The sequence below is a fragment of the Triticum aestivum genome, chromosome 6B, assembly GCF_018294505.1.
Source record: "Triticum aestivum cultivar Chinese Spring chromosome 6B, IWGSC CS RefSeq v2.1, whole genome shotgun sequence".
NCBI classification, from domain to species: Eukaryota; Viridiplantae; Streptophyta; class Magnoliopsida; order Poales; family Poaceae; genus Triticum; species Triticum aestivum.
Window position 1 is genome coordinate 48,597,447 of NC_057810.1, and position 17,207 is coordinate 48,614,653.

A 17,207-nucleotide genomic window follows, 5' to 3' on the forward strand; every position below is an offset into this window, starting at 1 on the left:
GTGGCGGCTGGCGGCGTTGGCGGTGGCGGCGCAAGGCCGCGGAGCGCGACTGCGGTGGCGGTGATGTGCGGCGGCGGCGGCTTGGGGCTCCAGGGGGGCCCCGGGCTCGGTATTTAAAGGGGGAGGGGGTGCGGTGGCTTGGGGGAGGGGGCAAGGCAGCAACGGCGGGTAGGAGTCCAGCTCGGACTCCGTGTCCGGGTCGGCGGCGGAGCGGGGCGGTTGCGCGCGAGAGACGGCGGCGGCAGGAGGGCCGGCCTGGCTCGGCTAGGCTTCAGCCCAGTCGGGCGCGCGCGTTTTTTTAAATTAATTCCGCCGAACAGAAAATAAATTCTAGAAAAAGAAATAAAAATCTAAAAATGCCAAAACAAATTTTCACTGTCTAAATAAAATATTTAGAACAAGATGAACATTTTCTTGGCCCTAATATGTAGTTTTGAAAAACGCGCAATTTTTTTCCTAAATTCAAATAAAATAGCGAAAACTCCAAAATAAACCTTATTTGATTTTTTATTAAATCCTCAATATTTCTTTATTTTGGGAAAGTCATTTTATTCCCTCTCTCTTATTTTTATAATCGAAATAGTTGAAGATAAAATAAATAAAATCAAATGATCCTATTTTCAAAATTCGAGAAAACTCAAATATGAAAATAAGGAAATCCCCAACTCTCTCCGAGGGTCCTTGAGTTGCGCAGAATTTCTAGGATCAAACCGAAAACAAGGAAAATATGATATGCATTGATGATCTAGTGTATAACATTCCAAATTGAAAATTTGGGATGTTACACATCGTCAGCCAATAAAACCTAGCCCGTCGCAATAACCATTCCATCTTGGGAGCCGACTGATGAGTGCCACAAGTTCGTTTATGAACCTCTGCCATAGCAACTCTCGCTTGGTCCTCGCCCAAGCACTTTAAAAGAACGTCATCAACCGTTCGGCAATAGAGATCTTCATCTCTCATTGTGTATTTGAAAGCCATACGCCGAACAGTCATGTCCACCCTTTTACTAGGATCACACAAATAATCAATAATGGGTTTCCTCCAATCTTGATTTTCTCCTTGTCTCGGCACCCAATAAGCGTCGGCTCATATAAGTAATAGCATGCTCCCCTTCTTCGGTATCTTGAGTCAAAACAGCACCAATAACACCTTTCTCCGCCGCAATATAAAGCTTAAAGGGCTCTCTATGTTTGGGAGCTTTCAACACCCGAGGAGTACACAAATAACTTTTTACCATATCAAATGCTTCTTGTTGTTTTGCCCCCCAAGTAAAATCAGTTTCATTCTTTAACCGAAGGATGGGAGTTAATGCATCAACCTTCCCTAAAAACTTAGCTATGAATCTTCTCAAATAATTGACTTTGCCAAGGAATATTTGCATATCTCTCTTGCATGTTGGAGCCTGCACCTTTTGTATAGCTTCTATCTTTTTGGGATCAATTGCTATGCCATCTTGAGGAATAATGAAACCCAAAAACATTCCAGCTGATACACCAAAAGCACATTCCAAAGGCTTCATATTTACTCCATATTTTTTTCATTATTTCAAAAGCTAAGTGCAAATCGGCTAGATGAGATTCAAAAGCATCCAATTTGACAACAATATCATCAATATAAACCTCAAGTATAACACCATGTAAATCATGAAAAATTAAATTCATAGCCCTTTGATACGTGGCACCGGCATTTTTTAGTCCAAAGGTCATCACTGTCCACTCAAATAAACCAAGGAAACCAGGACACTGAAAACCGTTTTGGACATGTCCTCTTTGGCCATAAAAATCTGATTATACCCCGCATTACCATCAAGAAAGCTAATGACCTTATGTCCAGAAGTATCCTTAATAAGCATATCGGCTATGGGCATGGGATACTCATCTTTGAGTGTATCTCTATTCAAGTATCTAAAATCAATACACACCCTCCACTTGTCGGGGCCTTTCTTCTCCACTGGTACAATAATAGAGATCCACTCGGCATACCTACAAGGTCTAATAAAATTAGCTTTAAGCAAACAACTGATCTCTTCCTTGATCCGGTCATATGTTTTTGGATTAAACTTTCTGTCTGATTGCTTGTGCGGTCTAAAACCAGCCTTTATAGGTAATCAATGCTCCACTAGCTCTCGGCTTAAACCTGGCATCTCATGATATTCCCATGCAAAGCAACACACATATTCTTTCAACAGCTCGATCAACTTAGCTTTATGATCGGCTCTTAAATTTTTGTTTATAAATGTCGTCCTAGGAATTGAACCATCTCCTATATCTGTCTCTTCTAATGGATCGGCCAATGTAAAACCTTGTCCTAATTTGTCCATGTCATCTAACTCTTCTATGGACTCATACATATCATTCTCATTGGACCGATATTCTACAAGACACTTTTGTAACCACTCTAAATTAGGATCCATTTAAATACATCATACCTTGAAGTCGATTATCGCCAACCGGCTTTAAAGAAACGGGCACGAAACCACTTTTTGTAGCACTAAGAAAAAGCAAATTCTGATAAGTCGCACCCTGTCAAGAAAGTAGCATTGGGATGTTGCCAATCCACTGATACGTCTCCAACGTATCTATAATCTTTTATTGTTTCATGCTATTATATTACCTGTTTTGGATGTTTAATGGGCTTTACTATGCACTTTTATATTATTTTTGGGACTAACCAATTAACCAAGGCCCAGTCCAAATTGTTGTTTTTTTTGCCTATTTCAGTGTTTCGTAGTAAAGGAATATCAAACTGAGTCCAAACGGAATGAAACCTTTGGGAGAATATTTTTTGGAACAAACGCAATCCAGGAGACTTGGAGTGGATGTCAGGGAAGCAACGAGGTGGCCACGAGGGTCCAGGGCGCGCCCTACCCCCTGGGTGCGCCCCCCACCCTCGTGGGCCCCTCATGGCTCCCCTGACCGACTTCTTTTGCCTGTACATACTCACCTACCCCGAAAACATCCAGGAGCACAATAGATTTGGAGTTCCGCCGCCGCAAGCCTTTGTAGACACCAAAAACCAATTGGGACCCTGTTCCGGCACCCTGCCGAAGGGGGATCGCTCACCGGTGGCTATCTTCATCATCCCGACGCTCTCCATGACGAGGAGGGAGTAGTTCACCCTCGGGGCTGAGGGTATGTACCAGTAGCTATGTGTTTGATCTCTCTCTCTCGTGTTATTGAGGTGGTACGATCTTGATGTATCGTGAGCTTTGCTATTATAGTTGGATCTTATGATGTTTCTCCCCCTCTACTATCTTGTAATGGATTGAGTTTTCCCTTTGAAGTTATCTTATCGGACTAAGTCTTTAAGGATTTGAGAACACTTGATGTATGTCTTGCATGTGCTTATCTGTGGTGACAATGGGATATTCATGTGATCTACTTGATCTACGTTTTGGTGATCAACTTGCGGGTTCAGTGACCTTGTGAACTTATGCATAGGGTTCGGCACACGTTTTCATCTTGACTCTTCGGTGGAAACTTTGGGGCACTCTTGAAGTACTTTGTGTTGGTTGAATAGATGAATCTGAGATTGTGTGATGCATATCGTATAATCATGCCCACGGATACTTGAGGTTACATTGGAGTATCTAGGTGACATTAGGGTTTTGGTTGATTTGTGTCTTAAGGTGTTATTCTAGTACAAACTCTATGATAGATCGAACGAAAAGAATAGCTTTGTGTTATTTTACTACGGACTCTTGAATAGATCGATCAAAAAGGATAACTTTGAGGTGGTTTCGTACCCTACAATAATCTCTTTGTTTGTTCTCCGCTATTAGTGACTTTGGAGTGACTCTTTGTTGCATGTTGAGGGATAGTTATATGATCCAGTTATGTTATTATTGTTGAGAGAACTTGCACTAGTGAAAGTATGAACCTTACGACTTGTTTCCTAGCATTGCAATACCGTGTGTGCTCACTTTTATCATTAGTTACATTGCTGTTTTTATATTTTCAGATTACAAAAACCTATATCTACCATCCATATTGCACTTGTATCACCATTTCTTCGCCGAACTAGTGCATCTATACAATTTACCATTGTATTGGGTGTGTTGGGGACACAAGAGACTCTTTGTTATTTGGTTGCAGGGTTGTTTAAGAGAGACCATCTTCATCCTACGCCTCCCACGGATTAATAAACCTTAGGTCATCCACTTGAGGGAAATTTGCTAGTGTCCTACAAACTTCTGCACTTGGACGCCCAACAACGTCTACAAGAAGAAGGTTGCGTAGTAGACATCATCCACCGATGCATCGGCTAAAGCAACACAAGCCAAATTGTCCGCATGAATGAATTCCACTTCATCATCAACCCATTGAATTAAAAACTGGTGCATAGTAGATGGCACACATTAGTTTGCATGAACCCAGTCGCGGCCCAATATCACGTTGTAGTTACCTTGCACCTTGGCGACAAAGAATGCGGTAGCCAAAGTTTTGCTTCCCACCATAAGCTCCACATACATCACACCTTGGGCTTCAGTTTTCTCTTTGCCTTCAAATCCATTAAGCACCATGTTGGTCTTTATTAACTCTTCATCACGCAGCCCCAATTTCTTGAAGACCAAATATGTCATAAGATTCACCACAGGACCACCATCGACAAGCATTCTAGCAACCGGCAATCCGTTAATATGACCTTTAAGGAACAATGGCTTCAAGTGCGTCACCCGTTCTTTTGGCTTCTCGAATATAGCATTTTTAGGACCAAAATCTAGTTGAGCTACTTCCCCTTATTCATCTATAGCACGAAATTCAACGGGTAAGTAATACACCATATTAATATCCATACCTTCATGAACCGGTGTAGACTCATAATCAAGCATTTCATCTCCTTCCTCAAGCATGTCCACCGACTCTGAAATATCTCCAAGTAAAGAGGAAGTAATAGGTGAAGTGGATGATATAATAGTAGCCATATCGTCCTTCATTGGTGGTGTAGGTGTTGCTATGATCAATGAAGAAGCGGCGACATTTTCCTTTTGCTTAGGCTTCCACACTTGATTTGGTGGCACCATGGGACGGGTTTCATTGAAAAATTTAACCCTTTGCTTCTCTGCTTCTTGTTGCTCCTTCTTGTGGCTCCTCATGTGCTGCAATCTCCCTTTTTGTGCCTTGGTCAGACCGGAGAGACACCACTTAGATTGAGTATATTTTGGATCCCTCAACTTTGCCTTGCTTGTGCTAGCTTCATGATCATTAGCCATGGGACCTTGCTGGACAACAACCACATCCTTATTAGAATTAGCCGGATTATCAACAATAATTGGCTCTTTGATTGTTAACTCTTTAGTGCCTATCATAATAGTTTCGGCACTAGTACTCTTCTCCGTTTGCTTGCTAAGCTCTGAAATTTCAACACTTGTTACTTAGCATGCCACACTTGCATGCTGACCCTTTTTTGATTATTTTGCATTGGCCGTTTGACACCATTTTTCAAACAGCCTCGTGTGGGATAAGAAAGCCTCTCATGAATAGGCCTCCTTGATTCTGCCCTCCCTGGATGAAAAGCATAAGGGGCCATTGGGGGTTGCTCCATCCTGCACTGAAGCCTCCCATGTAGTATGGTGCATAGGGGGTTGGCGCCATCCATAGGAAGTGATCTTGAACGCTTCAAATTTGATGACCAATTAGAGCTAGAACCGGACGCTTGATTGACATATTTGGACAACAACATATCAAAAGTTGGCTTGATTTTCTTGCAATGCACTTTAGCTTCATTCGTCTTCCACTTGCCAACCTCTGGACTCTTGGGCTTAACAAATTTGGCATGAGTGTTCTCTTGCACTTGTGGTTGCCCCGCGAGTGTATGATTCTTAATGGTGATCTTAATTATCTCTTTGCCACCGGGTTGCTTGTCAAGCACAACTTGTCTCCGCAAGATCTTGTCGCCTTCCTTGCTTTTCCTCGGCTCACCAATGACAAAGTTATTTTTATTAGCTGATTCGGCTATGTTGGGCCGAATTAACATCTTCTTCCCCTCCAAATCCATGGTGTTCATTGGGAAGGGCTACTTATCAACTTGCATCTCAGAAAAGTTCAATCCTCCGTCATTAATGGCCAATTGTATCTGTCGTCGAAAAACATTACATCATTAGTGGCATGAGAAAAAGAATTATGGTACTTGCAATAAGCACGTCGTTTCAGCTCCTCGAACGGCGGTAAAGTATGAGATATTCTAATAATCTTGGCTTGCAACAGAACATCAAATATTCTATCACACTTAGCAATGTTGAAAGTAAATTTCATCTCTTCATCACGATTCTTATGAATCAGCTCTAAATCATTGCAAGTGACTGGTTTGGCCTTAAATGGACAAACAAATTCAGTAGCATAAATATCACCTCATCGTCTTAGTGCTCACTGTCATACTCAACCATACTAATCTTAGGACGATTAGTTTTATATCTATGCGTCTCTTTAAGATCTTTGCTTCGGCTTTCTTGAGCCAAAGCCCTTTGCAAGACTTGGTTGATATTTAAAAACTCACAACCTTCTAGCCTTTATCTAATGTTAGTTCTCAAACCACTAAGCACAAGATCAGCCAAATCTCTCTCGGTTATCACCAAACTATAGCACCGTTTTTCTGTATCTCTAAATCTCTTGACATAATTGGATACCGATTCATCATGCTTTTGTCTAACCGATGTAAGATGTGATAAGTTAAGCTCATTATCGCCACTATAAAAATGATAATGAAAGTTTTGTTCTAATTGCGACCATAAACGAATAGAACCATGTGGCAAAGCGGCAAACCATGAAAATGTTGTACCGGTTAAAGATAAAGGAAATAAACGCACTTTCAATTCATTTAGTGAGCCCGCTTCACCCAATTGTGCCAAGTATTGACTAATATGCTCCCATGTGGTTTTTGTGCCTCTCCATTAAACTTAACAAAATCTTGAACTTTATATCCCGGAGGGCATTGAATTGCATCAAAGTATTCTGCATATGTCTTTTGGGAAATACGGTTCCTTGGTAACTCAACCCCAAAATTCTCTCGGAGCATCTTAGCCATCTCCTCTCTAAGATTAGCTCGACCATCATCCATGGTGGATGATGAAGCTTGTGGCAGTGGCATAGGTGGAGTAGGGTTAGTAGCTGCAAGTGTGAACTGTGGCACTATGCCAAATTAAAATTCGGCAATGATCTAACAACGTTTGCACTTGTAGGTGGGGTTTGGTTCGGCGTCACCACCAAACCTGGCATACTCATGATAGGATTAATGGGTGCAGCAAAAATTTGATTTGGTGGGCTAGGATAAAAATTCATCGGCATGGGAGACATCGATCAAATAGGTAAAGTTGGGTTAGGAATTTCTGTGGTAACAGACACACCAAGATTACCAATAGATGATTGAGGCATACTTTTTTGAGCATTACTACTTTCCAAGAAAATTTGGTATAAAAGATTATTGCTATTAGTAATGCGACTATCAATTTCAGCCCATACCTCGGGAGAGAAGGTATTACTCACAGGGTGTTTAACATGCTCATCATGAAGAGGAGGAAACTTGATTTCTCCAACCGGAGTGATATTGCCTTGACGATCCTGCTTCAACTTAGCAAGGAACTCCTGCATCTCCTTCTCTTCACGCGCCTTCTTGTACTCCTCATAAGCTTGGCGATGTTCCTCCGATAACTCCTCAAAATTGGGCTTGATGATGTTATCGGCATCCACTTCAGATGTCTTAGGAATCTTGTCGCTACTAGACATGATGGATGATGATGATGATTGCTCTTTAGTCCCTAGCGGAGTCGCCAAAAAGTGTGTTCGCACACGAACACGTCACGTGTACCCACGACACCGGGGGTGATGCACCGCAGCTCATGTCGAAGGAATCTCACCGGAAGCGCGATTCGCAAGATGACCGAAGAGAACTTTTGAGGACCCGAAACCCCACACTCCCGGGAGGGACCCCGTCGGGGAGTGCGGAGGCTATGGGATGCCCTAGGTCGGTCAGGCCGCCCCTAGAGCCTCGCGATTCGCAGCTCTCCAACACGAAGAACGACGAAGAACGAGGGAGGGACAAAACGTAGATGAAAAAGTTGTAGATGTGTTTGCGATTGTGTGTTATTATTCAATCGGCCGTCACCTCGTACATATATATGAGGCGGCTGGACTTACCGTACAATAAAAAAAACTCAAATCCCGTCCAAAACATCAAAACTTAACCTAACTCGGACTAGGGGGGGGACTTCTGGTTTGCCCGGAACTTCGAGACTAGAATAACATCAAGTAGCCCTCTTGCGTCACTCCTGCAGGTCGCATATGGCTCCGCGCGATGGTCCCAAAAGCAAAGTTGTAGATCCTGCAATGGAGAAAAAATCATTAGTTGATAAATTTTTCATCCGAGGTCATCTTGAGGTCGAATTCGGACCCGCAAATCTGCAAATAATATTAAAATTTCAGTTTTCGGGGCTCACCATGTGCAAACTTTCAGTTTAGCCCGGAACCTCCCCGGAAGTTTTGCCCGGAACTTCCGGGGCAGACTTCTGCAGCACACCATTTTGGCTCTAACTTTTTCATATGAACTCCGATTGAGACGCTTTTTATACCAAAATTGATTGTTTCGACGAGACGAAGAAAACCTTTGTAGAAACTTTTCCCATATGAGGCCTTCTTGGAGACTTAATTGGCCGAACAATACTCTGAATACAAAATCTTAATAATTTGAGCATAGTTTCAGCCCTTGAGATTAAGTCGGATGGCGATGACCCAAACTTCAAAGATGTTCATGTCGACAATACGAAACCTTTTCATGTAGATCACTTATCTATTTGAGGCCATCTTAATTAAGCTCTTGACTGTGACAAAATCTGGTGCGAACACATTGCCACGTCAAATGGTCAACATAGGGGAACATGGCGTGGAAAAGCCATTGAGCATGGCGCCTTTCATGTATGGCATTTTGGAAAAGAATCGTATCGTGAAATACTTCGTAAATAGATTAGTTTTGCCTAATCTCGGTCAACAAAGTGATTGTAGCCGCGGATGGAGTAGGCAGTATCTCCTTCCCGTGAGCTCGGACATTTTTTAGAGAATTTTTTTCCCCAATGGAGATGGTGGCTGGAACGACGAACAACTTCGAGTTCTTGTCAGATCAGATGGACACATACATGATTTTCTGTAATCTCTGAGTGGTGGATGATGGCTGTGCGTCGGAAGTATGATGGTGGCATGGTTAGTCTATTCCCGTAGGTTCTCATGCCTTTGATGAACGGCAGCGGTAGTGATTGTCTACAAAAGACGTTTCCACTACAAGATATAACGACGTTGCATTGTGTTATGGCCCCTACGGGTCCAATTAAACCTGGCGGTTCGATCATTTCGCTTTGCTCGGTCCTGATTTTTTGGGTTTTTCGATAATTTGGTCTTTCATAATTAACACTGAAATTATTTGGTCTTCTCGGTTCTTCTCTATTCATTCTTCGGTTTTTATAAGATGGTGTTCGGTCCAACCAAATAGACCAAATGTCATACTACAACTAAAATTCATGTACATACAGTGCATGTGTATGCAAACATAATTGAGACAATGGGTATGTATAACAGGTATATGCAACCAAAATTTCAGAGTTGAAACAACGTGTGCGTAGTAGGTGTATTCAACTGAATTGTGTCATAAATATCAAGAGATAACCACACATTGTGCTAGTTGTGCCATATACTTTCAGAGAATTGTGGTAATTCAATCTATCTGGGTTATGTGGTCATCCAGATAAGAAGACCGATCCGACCAAATTTAAATTGGTCTTCCAGTTTTGACGACCGATTTTAGTTCGATCTTTATAGTTTGGCCTTTATGGGTTTGGACTGTCTTTCTGGATTCGATCTTCGGTCTTCAGTTTTTATGTCTGGGATTAGGTCCAATAGAAAAATCATTAATAGACAATATTGTCCCATAGGACAGCCGATACCGCACACAATAGTAGGGGGGTTGTACTCCTGAGGGCTGATAAAGGGATTAGGCGAGGATGGGTGCTTCTATGAATTTTCGCTTGGCTAAAGCTGTTGGAATCACATCAGCTTTGGACTAAAAATACAGGGGTTCCTTCTTTCAAATGTTTAAATTGTTCTTGCTTTAACTGTTAAAAAAACGTTCTTGCTTGATAGAAGGAAAAATTGCAAATATCAAATCTGCAGCTTTTTTCGTAATATACAAAAACTGTTCATGCTTGATACAGTAGAAGGAAAAAATTGCAAGTATCTAAACTACAGCTTTTTTATAATATCTTTACCTAATAATAAAGAGAATTGGATACGTCGAGCGTGATTTTGCATAAAAGTCCCTCGGTTTACATGAAATTAACCCGCAGTCCCTGTTTAAGTGAGTCTGGGATAAAAGATTCATTTTTAGAAGCAAGACCCTACGTTTGTAAGAATTTAACCTGTGATGCTTTTTAAAGTGGCTAATTGCAAATAATCAAGCGACGACGCGGCCCACCGCGGTTGCGGCAGCGGTGTAGGCGAGCGACGCAGAGGAGCGGTCAACACCGGCGTCGAGGGCAAGGTAGGCCGGGCGCAGTGTCCTCCGGCGTGTGGTGGCGCATTGGACGGCGCAGGAGGCTGGGCGCGTCGATTCGGGTGAGGGGAGTGGGGTCCAGATCTGGTCGAGGACGGGGCAACCGGCGGCGGCGGCGTGGCTGACGCTGGACGGAGAGAGAGGCAGAGCAAGGCACGCCGAATCGCTGGATGGCGCACCTCCCCTAGCCTCCTTCCTCTCCCGGTCGTTGGGGAAGCAGGACGGCCACCTCTGCTGGACGCCCTTCCCTGGTCGACGACGAGCGTTGTGGGCTGACACGGTGGCGCCCTTCCGTTGTGGAGTACCGTACTAGGACGACGGCAGTTAAGGTCAACACCCTGCTCGACGCCCCCATCTGCTGCTCGATGCGCCCATCCCCTTGCTGGTTGAGCTCAACGCCACCTTGCTCTGCCTCCGGCAGTCATCTCATCCAATCTGGCTAGTCCGCTCCCCACCTCGGCGGCTCCTTCAGTCCGGCAGCACACCACGCTCAAGCCTCCACCACCCCAACTCCTCAAGGTATAAGATTTGCTTTTTGTTTATACAGAGGATGCAAGATTCTACTGCTGCCGCGTAATAAGTAGCACTTGCAGTTACAGTAGACAAGGAGCTCCGCTCTACCTCTCATCTCTCTCCCTGTCCTGGTGGTCACGGGCTGATGTTGCTGCTCCTCTCCTTCAGGATCTATCTCTTTCTCTTTGTCTCTCACCCTCTCATGGATTGACAACTGCATTCTTCCCAAATTAATGTGTGCCTCTGTTCTTGATATTACGCCCACACCATGTTTGATGTTATGCTTATGAGGAGTTGAACTTCATTTTTTTTCAGGCTTTTCTTTGGTGTATCAGGCATTCAGGCTGGTGTAATTTGTTTTCAAAAGTGAACATGTTGTACAGTCCAATGTATCTACAAAAATTAAGTTATGGTGAGTTGTTCATCATGTTGCTTGCATATTTTTTGTCTAACAAGCTGGATACTTCAGTTTTGAATATAAACATTGAGTAGGTGCTCAAATATTTTGCTAATGATAGTTTCCAACTTGCTTTTTAGCAGAACTACAAAACTATTAGCAGCTTTTAATTATGTGTACTTAAAATGGATTTGGTGTCCAGGACATGTGGAGTTGAGATCAGGTTGAATTATGTGCTGATGTTCTTCGATAGTATAATTGTTCTTCTCCTTTAACATGATGCACCATTGACTTATTTTTTTAGATGCTCAAATACACAGAGTAATGACATCCTGTATGCGCTTGGACACCCAGCAGATTGAAAATATAGAAGCAAAGATATCCAATATGAGGCCACGATGCCCGACAGAGATGCAGCCAATACGTGCCCAATCTTTATTTCTTGATGTTGGAACAACAAATAAGAGCATGTTCATGTTTACTTATTATGTTTTTTTCGAGAAATTTTGGGGATTTACAAGCTGAAATTATTGACTGTCTGAAAAAATGTTTTAACCAAAACTGTTTGAACAATGTGCCCTGGTTCTGCATTCATGGAATTGTAAAAATATTGAACAAGTTCAGTCGGAGTTTTGTTCCTGTTAATATTCCATTCTTAGTGTCAGTTTCTTTCCACTTGCTCATCTTTTAATGTTGAACTATACATGTACTTATTATTAAAGTTTTGTTGTCTTCCTAAACTAATTAGATTTTTTAAGCACTACTGAACTAATTGGATGCCATCTTAAATTACCTTCCCTTTGACATTATTGTACAGATTCCTGAAACACTGTCCAGAATTCCACTGCTACAGAATTGAAATTCGATTAGCACATGGTAAACCAGCTTTGATTCAGCAGGGTTATCAGCTTAGATTCGACTATTTTTAGTTCCTACAAGAGCAAATGATACGCTTATGTCAGTAGTTTTTAGATATATTCACTGGCTTCAGATTCTGCTGATGGATTTTTATGCTCTGTTCTGCTTCTAGAGCTTGTGAATGATGTTCATTGTTGTTTGAAAGATGCACTTTTTTATGCCTATATGTAAACGATGCAATTACTGGCTGAGAGATACACTTATTGGTGCTGTTCTGAAATGATGTTCATTACTGTTCTACAGATGCAGTAGACTGATGTTTATTGTTGTTTTGTTATTGTACAGAACGAGGATGGATCCAAGGTTGAGTACTGGGTGTGGAACCCCTTCAGATCCAAGTTGGCTGCTGTTGTACTCTGTGGTGTGGACAACATCTGGATTGTATGTCTTTTTTGATGATTCCTTCCGGCGCCCTGTCATACTCATTGCTCTTCAGTTAACGAAATGAATGCACAGCAGCAACACAAGCAGTAGCAGAATGGGGTATAATGAATGTTCTGTTTGAGTCTGACTGTCAAACGCTGGTTCGTGTTTCTAGATTTTCTAGCTAAGGGCTGGTTTTGTTTAGCTGGAACACAAATCACGATCAGATGTACCTATTATGACGATTTCGGATCCGTGCTAACTATTTCTAATTTTGAAATTATTCCTCAGAACACATGATTACATTACATTACACACTGAAAAATGGTGCAAAGTGGAAGTTGGTACTAAAGCGGATAGCTCTTTTTGATTTGCACAGAAATTTCAGTAATAATATGTGCCACTCATTTTGTTACCAAAAGCTGGGATGATTTTTACACTTTGTTTCCTGGTCCCCTTTCCATTTTGACAAATTTATTATCCCGAAGTTTATGCATAATGATGAAATATTCTGTGGTAGTATGTCGAATGCAGTTTAGTATATTCCCGTTGGTTCTGTAGTGATTTTTAGCTCCGACCATTTTCTCTCTAATTTTATTTTAAGGTCTACTCTTTTAAAAGTTTTTATTATGTTTTTCTTGAAAATAAAAGATTGATACAAAAATGGCACCTACTATCATTACAGCGTCCGAGGAATTACAGCTTGGGGACTTGGGAGGCGATCGTAAAAGCGGTGTGCTACAGTGTAATGCACTAGCAATATGTGAAGATTTTTTTTAAGGAGGGGGTTAATAAACAATCAGAAAATTCTTTTGCCCCCTCAGAAAACTATGTTCCGTGTTTGGCCCCTCTGGGCATTGATGTGAAGCTCTACAGTCGTGTAGTATGACCAAACTCATCACCTCGGGGTTGATCACATTCGTCGTGAATAGGTGGATAACATGACCATCATCGACAATGGTGGCAAGCAAGAGAAGTGGAATCATAGACTAGGACGAGCGAGGATTTGTTTAACCCGTTGCAACGCACGGGCCCTTTTGCTAGTTTATATCTATATCTATATCTATACCTAATAATAAAGGGGCTATTGCTTCTGGCCGTCCGTCATAAGATTACCCCCGAAGTTGCCAATAATTACCCCCCGTGCCACCATAAGTGGGAAAACGATTCGTATTCAAACCTGCACCGCAACGCGGGGGGGGGGGGGGGGGGGGGGGGGGGGGGGGGGGGGAGGGCTGCATATCTTACACACCTAAACGATCAGGATTTTACCATCTGTATGTACAAACAAAAGAACAATAACAGCAGGCCATTTTCTGGTCCTATGGTATCTAACCTTTCACCTACTCTTCTTCCGTCGCCGTTACATTCATGCGCCGATGTATACACAGACATGGAGGAAGCATTCGGGGTTCGTTGTTGGCCACCCAGAGGAACGGCATGTCCAGGCCGAGCTCCATGCCTTGTATCCGCACCAGCTTCACTCTGGCCTTCTTGGCCACATACATCTCTTCCGGACTCGCCAAAGCTGCTTCTCTGTCGCGAGGAGTCCCTTGAGTGGTATCTGAATCGTCGGGTGCAGACTCTGGCGTCGTTGCCGCAGGTCCAGGACCAGCAGCTTTAGCTGTGGGCTTCGAGCTGAAGAACTCTGGTAGCAACGTCCCCAAGGCATGTTCCAGGGTAGTTATCCTTCTATCTGCAAAACAGCACGATGTGTATATGTGTGAAGGAAATCCCATTGTTGTCACAACACCAAACCATCATGAAACAAAGAATGTGAGCGCAAGGCAGTTGTTAACATGTAGTTTGGACAATTTCATGGGTGATTATACTCAGTCACACTTGTTTCCTCGTTAAAGATAACAAAATGTTAGACCCAGTATTTACAGCCCTTTGCCCTGGCTTGCTCCAAAGGTGTCGCAAAGCAGAAGGTTAAATAGTAGCAGGGTCCTTACAATCTATGGATAAATATTCTCTAAGTTGCACTAGTTTCCCAATGGAAGAAATGTACATGTGCATGCTTCCCAGTTTGGGGATAACCTCCAGATGGTATATAATACAAAATATTTAATATTTTTCTGAAAAGCACTACTACATGGTCGGTGATTACGACAAGCAAAATCCTTCCTTCCTCCATACTGTAATTCAAATGATAACATAAATGGTGGCAGCAGAGGTACATACCTCCCTCCTTTCGGATCTCGAATGGCCGGTTTATATAGGATACACCTTCCCAGTCACTGACAGGAATCGCATCTTCTAAATACTCGAGGTCTTCTTGAACTCTGCGCACGTATAATCGAACAGGTACCCTGCCTAACCAGGTATTAATTGAACAGATCTATCAGAGCAATGATTTCTTAATGTGGCACAAATCCATTTTTATAATAGACGTATTTTAATGTCATATGAATCCAATAATGTATAGGTCCATCATTGTATAACTTGAAAATGTATATGAAGTTTTAAAAATGTGAAAAGCATGCAACAATTAACTAACATAAAAAAAATGCCCAAACAAAAAAAATTTGGTATGAAACGTTCAACTAATACAAAAGTAGACAACTCAGTGACAGAAGAGCATACATGGTTTGACAGATCCAGGAGATTCAGGCTCATCAGAACCTTGTTGAGGCTCTAACGAGGAAGTCCAGAAAGAATCTTCAAACGGTCCAAGCTTAAGCTTGGTAGAGATATTCATATAACTATCCGCATCTCCTAAAACAAGTAATAACAAAATAACACGTCTGTAGTCAAAGCATGAATGAAGGTCAGAAGCATTGAGAGAATGGATCTTCCACAAATGGTAGAAACTAGTTCATACAGAAAGGTAGTTTCTGGCGAGCATACTTTTCCTCACTGATTCCCACATAGCAAGTTGATCAGCCTGGGACATATTCATCACATTCTTACTGTTTCCAGTTATGATGAAGGCAGCCTGAACAAGAGAAAATATTACATTATTGTTTGAGATCGGAAGAAAGAGTTGTCGCGTAACACTAGTTTGTTGGCGCCGCCTCCTCGCAGCGCCGCTCCTTCTTCTACCTCGAGTTGCCTCTCACAACTCTCTTCTCCCTCTCACACAATTCTCTTGTGTTTTCTCTCAAGAACTCTCTCATGAACACACACACACACGCACGCATGGACCAAGGAGGAGCACGAAAGCTTTGCCATAGGCTCTTCTCCCTGGCGAACACACAAGCTACATATTTTCTGCTGGCCCTCACGGCCTCTTCATTTCATTACTCCAATGCAGTACATATATATACACCAGGGGTAGGACACACCCACTAACCCGACCACCACGTTGGCCACTAACCAACTAACGCTACATACTTCATGCAGACCCATGCACTAGCCAGCCACTACCCTCGGCAACTAATCCCACTAGCCCATGGACTTATCTTTATCCCTGGAGTCGCTCCAACGACTCAGCCATACAACTAGCTACTCATGCATGCTAACAAACTCATCCATGAAGCTAGCTAACCACTTGCATGCATCTAACCAATCCATCCAGCCGGTGCCGCTTCGCCGTCCATGCGCTTGCCGTACGCACGGCCGTGCCGCCTCGCGCAGCTTTGCAGCCTCTCGCTGTCATCGGCATCTCGCCGTGCTCGCCATCTCACACGGCAGCTTGGCATCACGCCTTTTTCGCACGCCTCCCCTGAACCCTTGCCGACCTACAACTTCTGAACCTACACTACATGCCTAAACGAAATAAACATGCTGATACAAATATCAAGATTAGTTCTAACATTCACCCCCCTAATCTTGATATCACAATCGTCATACGGATCACCCGCAGCCACTTGTCGACGCCGTCGCAGCGCCGTACCTGCTATGGACGACATCATCAAAATGCCGATCACCACCGCACACCATCTTGTCGTAGACGACCCCATCACAGCGTCCGTCACCATGCCGACTTGCCGCTCGTGGCGGCCTCCTCTCGACGTGGACGACGCTGTCGCAGCGCCGATCACCACGCCGTCTTCGCCAAGCGGCATCACACCGCAACTTTTGTTGGCTTCACACCAACTTTCCACGATGACGATGGCATCACACCACCGTCGTCGGCATCACGTCGACTCTTCTTGTGGCAGCTTCGGACCGCCATCTTCACATAGCGGCACCGCATGGCCACCATCTTCACATAGCTCACGGACTCTTTTTTTTAATACTGTCGTGGGCATTGGGTGGTAATGCGTCGAGTCGTAGTGTATCCTGGCGGTGCTGAATAGCTACTGCCTAGAGGTGTAATGCCGAAAGTTAGTTCTTTGGTATGGCAATTTTTTGGCGATCCGAAGACCATCTCCAGAGTGGCGAGGCCTAAGTGGCCTTCGCGCCTAGTTATGACACTCTAAAATGAGTTTTTTAGTGGGTCTGATCCTCGAGTGATCAATCCTTAGGCTTGATAATCTGGGCTTCTTGCCCTGGGACCTCTTCATGCTATTTCTGGCGTCGGCCTGCCGATCTGTTT

The 17,207-nt window shown here is 43.2% G+C and overlaps 1 long non-coding RNA gene and 1 pseudogene across 5 annotated transcripts; one reads left to right on the forward strand and one right to left on the reverse strand.

Moving 5' to 3' along the window:
- Positions 1–10,398: 10,398 nt before the first annotated feature.
- LOC123135680 (uncharacterized) lies at positions 10,399–13,034 on the forward strand. 5 transcript variants are annotated; one of them, XR_006466123.1, is made up of 4 exons: positions 10,399–11,052; positions 11,127–11,458; positions 11,587–12,319; positions 12,647–13,034. It is a non-coding gene; the product is annotated as an uncharacterized lncRNA (long non-coding RNA). The 5 variants fall into 5 exon arrangements; XR_006466125.1 differs by having other exon boundaries at positions 11,587–11,666; positions 11,748–13,034; XR_006466126.1 differs by having other exon boundaries at positions 11,587–11,666; positions 11,764–13,034.
- A 1,059-nt stretch (positions 13,035–14,093) lies between these two features.
- Positions 14,094–16,734, reverse strand: LOC123138771 (autophagy protein 5-like; annotated as a pseudogene).
- Between the last annotated feature and the right edge of the window lie 473 nt (positions 16,735–17,207).